The 5,607-nt window shown below is 45.2% G+C and overlaps 1 long non-coding RNA gene across 1 annotated transcript; it reads left to right on the top strand.

The window, feature by feature from the left end:
- The first annotated feature begins 573 nt into the window (after nt 1-573).
- On the top strand, nt 574-5,105 carry LOC141729747 (uncharacterized). The gene is made up of 4 exons (XR_012581195.1): nt 574-1,601; nt 3,175-3,239; nt 3,858-3,921; nt 4,622-5,105. It is a non-coding gene; the product is annotated as an uncharacterized LOC141729747 (long non-coding RNA).
- The last annotated feature ends 502 nt before the right edge of the window (nt 5,106-5,607 follow it).

The raw sequence follows: 5,607 nt of genomic DNA, 5'->3' as shown, positions 1-5,607 counted from the left end.
AGATAAAATAAGTTGTAGCAGTAGATATGGTACATAATTTAAAAAATAATTTATTTCTATTATTTGAATAGGACACATATTATATATCATGATTAATATAATGCTTAAATATAAACTATAAATATAAATGTGAATATAGTCATGCAAGCTATAAATATAAAATATAAACTATAAATATAAATGTGAATATAGTCAGGCAAGCTATAAATATAAAAATATTTCAATATAGTTTAAAAGAATAGAGCTTTTTTGTATTTGTTTAGTTAGTATGGGATTTTTATTTTAAATAATTAAAATTACATTTCTATCATTCTTTTAACATAGAAATATACAATAAATATAGAAAGATTTTTTTAAAACCAGAAAATATAAATAAATAGAAACAGTAGGAATACACAGAATGTATTTTATAAATTACATGCTACATCAATATCCACTATAAATATGCATGTGAATATAAATACGAAAAATAGCACTATCAAATTGATTTTAATAGGATTTTAAACCAAGGCGGTTTGTTTGCTTCTGGTCGGATAAGAGGCAGGTTTTTGGCATTTATTTCAGAGCAGTTTTTGTCTGGGGTCGCCCCTGTTCTTTTTTGCCGCCTTCGCTGCCCGCAGCCCCGAGGCGCGCTGCGCCCCCGTCTGGGGCGGGCGGCAGTGCTGCCGCCTTGTGGGCAGAGCGCGGTACTGCAGCCGTGAGCCGACAGGCAGCCGAGAGGCCGCCATGCTGGGAGTGGCGTGTCGCGGGTGTCTCGGACTTTTCGTTGACCTTCTCGAGATGGCGGGGAAGTGGAGGACCCCGGTGGGCATAAGTGAACTGCCTGCATGGAACACCGACGTCATGGCGGCCCCGACGGATTTTTCTGTGGCGTTTGAAGCGTATCCGATACATGCTGTGGGCTCAGCGTCGCCGCGGGCGGGCGTATTTCTGCGGGTTTGTGACAGGCATCTGGGTGAACCTTCCCTCTGTGCGCCGGGGTCCTCTCATGGCCGCTCTCCCGCCCACAGCGAGCCGAGGATGGCCGAAAAATCCCGACTTGCACCGAAGAGCCGAGTGTTGCCGACAATAACCGAGTTTACCCGAAGAGCCGAGTGTTTCCGAAAACAGCCGAGTTTACCCGAAGGGCCGAGTGTTTCCGAAAACAGCCGAGTTTACCCGAAGGGCCGAGTGTAGCCGAAAACAGCCGAGATTGCCCGAAGAGCCGATGGTAACCGAAAACAGCCGAGTTTACCCGAAGAGCCGATTGTAGCCGAAAACAGCCGAGTTTGCCCGAAGAGCCGATGGTAGCCGAAAACAGCCGAGTTTGCCCGAAGAGCGAGTGTAGCCGAAAACAGCCGAGTTTACACCAAGAGCCGATGATAGCCGACTGGAACCGATAGCCGAGTGGAGCCGACACTGGCCGCATTTAGAGAATGTGCTGAATATGACCGAGTTTAGCCGCACCGTGCCGAGTTGGGCCGAAGAGCCGAACTGAAACAAGTTTAGACCAAGAGCCGAAGCAAGCCGAATTGAGCCGAGTTTCTTGAAACAGAACCGAAGGACGCCGCAGCGCTCTCCCTGCAGGTCTCCGGGGCACACGGCAGGGGGCGCTGTATAAAGTAAGTAAAAAATATCAACTCTCTATAAGAAGGAATAAAAGCTCTATGTCACGTGCAGCAGTAGAAAATTTCAGGCTTCCAGGGAATAAATAGTTTTCATTAAATCATTTTCGTTTTGGAGGTTTTTTTTACTCCCAGGTAGCCTGAAACTTTCTACTGCTGCTTTTTTACTCTAAAGCTAGAAAGGAAAACCAAGATCAGAAATAGAAAAAAGGGAAGGGAAGGAAAGGAAAGGAATCAGGAGCACCAGAGGGAAGGGAAGGGTTGAAAAGCAGAGTGAAAAAGGAAAAAAGAGTTGGAGCGAAAAAGAGAGGGCATTCGGGAGGAGCGTTGCTGCCTCAGGTCCTTCCCCGCCCAGGGGCGAAGGACCCGTTTGATGCCCGGGAGGGACTGCAGCTCCCGGTGGCGGAGGACGGAGCAGTGGCTGTCAGCCCGAGACTACAACTCCCGGCAGGCCCTGCTGCCGGCGAGGCGTGTGACGCAACGGCGGACGCGGCACATGAGTGGCTGGCGTGCCAGGCGGCCGCGCGGGGCTGTGCGCGGGCAGCTCCCGGCGCCGCGGCGGCGACGCTGGAGGGGCGAAACCTCCGTCTGGCCGCCCGCACGGAGCTGAGCAGCGCGGAAGGGGCGTCGGCCCGGTTCTTCGGCCTTACTCAGCGGTAGCGATGGCGGAGGGCGAGGCGGTGCTTTGCTGCCGCGGGCCGGGAGCTGCAGGAGCCGCCCCGGGCGAGCGGCGCCGGGCGCTCCCGCGGTTCCGGTGGGGCGGCTGCCCTCAGGCTGGCGGATGCGCTGCAGCCCCCGAGCTGCAGCCGTCTCCCTCGGGCTGCTGCCGGTGCTGCGGGCGGAGGCGGCTCCGCCGCGTGTTGGGCGTTGCGAGCAGAGAGCGCTGCGATATCGCCGGAATGACTGGGCTGCTGCCTGCGCTAGTGCTCGAGGCTCTTTCTGCCATGCAAACGGATGGAGCGGCGCTGAGCGGTAAAGCCAGAGATGGCCGGGAGAATGCCCAGCGCAGGGAGCAGGCGGGCTGTATCCTTCCGATGGCACAGGTGCGATCTGCAAACTCATCCCCTTCTGCCCCTGCCCTCCCGAGCCCCAGGGAAAGTGCTTTCCAGCATTGTCGGGCTTCTGAAAGACAAAACTTGTGATTTGACACTAGCATCCAGAAAAGCTTTCTGTCTAGATTAGCAAATGCCTAAATTGTTCTTGGTTACATCCCATGACCGGTTTTAGGCAGTGACTTTATAGTGCTTTTAGGATTTTCTTGTACCAAGGTGAGAAAATAGGCAGGTCTGATAGTGGTTTCACTTTTTTTCTACTTCACGTTCCATGAGATTCTTTTATCCAAGCACTTGTTTTAAAATTGTACTGTAGGCGTTTATGGTTCACTTTTTTTTTCTTTGCAGCACCCGTGACTTTTTTTTTTTCTGTAAATTGGGAGTAAATATAGCTGAGTAAAATGACCTTGGTTTTCTTCTTTCTTTTTCAACTGAGTTGTTTTTATTAAAAATCCTATTTGAATATGTAGAAAAAGTGGGTATGTCCTGTAATATATCCTAGCTTTTCTTGTTTACAGGGTACTCAGAAAATATGTCTCCCTTAGAGTCCCACAGAAACGTTCTCAGTGCGATCTCTGTCAAGGTATGCATTTACAAATAAGTGATCCCTTTAGATATTTGACTGTGTACCTTTTCCTGTAATTCAGAGCTTGCGTTCCGTGGCTTTTATGATAAACCTATAAAACATGTAAAAATGGTTTTGCACGTCTTAATTGTTGCAGGCAGCACTAAGTGGATTTAGAGCCTGTTCTTGACCAGACAAAGGGAAAAAGTGTGACTTTGATGCTGAACTTGTCATTTTTCATTGGACTTGTTTTTAATTATTCAGGAATAGAGAGAACTAGAAAAAGAGAGAAATAGAATTGGTTATTGAGCACTCCTCAAATGCTCACCGTGATTCAGTGCAGAGCCGAAGTGAAGGGTGATGGAACAGAGCTCTGTGCTTTAGAAGGAAATAAATTTAAACCTGACCTCCACACAGTGTCTCACTAACTTCTGTTGTTTTAAAATACCAAATACGTTTAGGAAGTGTTGGAAGTTAGTATTTTGGGAAAGAAATGGCAGTTCCACAGAACATTGCATTTAACAGAGGCTCTCGGAACGATTCATGTTGTAACTGCTGTCACTGCAATCGGTTGGTGGTTCAGCCTTGAAATGTGCACTTGCCCTTCTATAAAGCACTGTTTTGTTTGCCTTTCAGTGCTATGAGTCTTGATAAATTGGAGAAGAGCCCAAGAGAAATTTTTCATCCCTTGATATAAAAGGTAGGAAGTGACTTTTTTTGGTTTGGTTCTTTTTCTTTCTTTTTTTCTGGAAATAAAAGTAATTAAGTATAGGTACGACTGGTTTGTTTCTTCCAGTAGCAGGTGATAATAATAGTAGTAGTAATAGTAAAAATAATAATAGAAATAATAATAATAGTAACGTAATAGTACTTAAACTGTCTTTATCCATTGAACTGGCCATTTCAAATCAAAACTTGTAAACACAAATCAAACCATCATCCTTGTAGAATCTTTCACAGCAGTGGGCTAAAGATCCTGGTTTTGTTGACAGGATTTATCGGTTCTGGAAGAACAAGAGGGAAGTACAAGCCTAACTACTTCTAGCTCACAGACCCGCCCAGTGAATACAGCTTTGTATTTTGATGGGCTTGTGATGACTTTGAAATCAATTGCTCATTACAGTAAAAAAAAAAAAAAAAAGTTTTTTTGAACGTGACAGCAGAAATAACTTTCAGTACCAACTTAATAATAATAGATTGCCAATTTAAGTTAAAAATTCATGCTATACTATCAAAATTTAAAGGTAAAATATTATGTATCAGGTGATGGTATAAAGTGTATGTTCTAATGTGTGGGATGTATGCAAAGATACATACATACCTGAAAGTGCTTAGAGGAAACAAATTTTTATGTCTGCTGTTTGACTGTTTATCATACAATATTTGGTTTTATTTCCCAGGGATCGGTGAATTTTAACTTTGGAGTCCTCTATGCTAAGGATGCTCGGCTTACAGATGATGAAATGTTCAGTAATGGTGAGTTTTTCACCTTCTCTTTAATTGCTATGCTGATCTGAATAAGAAAAAAACAAAAGCAAGAGAAAAAAAAAGGATGGTTTATTATTTTTTACGCTGTTACGTTTGTTTCCTCAGTATTTGCTGCAGCTCTGCTTACCCAAACTTTGGGTTCCTTCTGTCCCACTGGGAGTCGCCCGATTTGGTTGCATCTGGTGAAATTCACCCTGAGACCTTGGAGAACCAGCTCAAACTACGTGAGAGCCATTTGCAGTTCTCTGCAGACACCTGGAGAATGGGTGATGCTTCTGAGGATCTGGCAAGTGTACTTCTATCAAAACTCAGTCTGTGAAATTTCTGGGGAAAACCCTTCTGTGTACCGAAGGGTTCAAACTCTGGTGAGGATCCAGTTATCAGGTGCTCACCTGCATGGTTCCAGCTCTTAAAGTGAACACTTGTACTCTTGCCCTGTAGTTTATATCTATCGTATTTTTGTTATTTTGCAAGATTTCACGGCTTTGCAAAATATTGTGCATTTGACTCTTTGGAACCTGTCAGATCGTTCTTTGGTGCAGCACCACCTCATGGGACACCTGGCTGCTGTCCTGAAGGGGTTGGTCGTAAATCCTGGAGGGTTTATAAGTCTTCTGTCCCCAGGGAGCTATCGTGCTTTGTTTGCTTTTGTTCTGTTTGTTAGGCGCTGCTTCTCACTGGAAGTATGAATTTCAAACTACCCTGTTCTTTTTTTAACTGTTTCCCTGGTTCTCTCCCTACGGCAGGGAAAGACTCTCGTGTCCTTGTCGTCAGGCTCGGTGCTGTCCAAGAAGATACAGAGACTAAAACAATCATAAGAAGCAAAATATGACTGCAGGGAAAACAAGCTGGAGAGAACAAAAGGTGGTATTGTTATCCTTACCCTCTATTAGAAACA

This window comes from Zonotrichia albicollis, chromosome 8 (assembly GCF_047830755.1).
Source record: "Zonotrichia albicollis isolate bZonAlb1 chromosome 8, bZonAlb1.hap1, whole genome shotgun sequence".
In the NCBI taxonomy this organism is placed as follows: Eukaryota; Metazoa; Chordata; class Aves; order Passeriformes; family Passerellidae; genus Zonotrichia; species Zonotrichia albicollis.
Note: the sequence above shows the minus strand (reverse complement) of the source record. Positions and strands in the feature narration are given on the sequence as shown.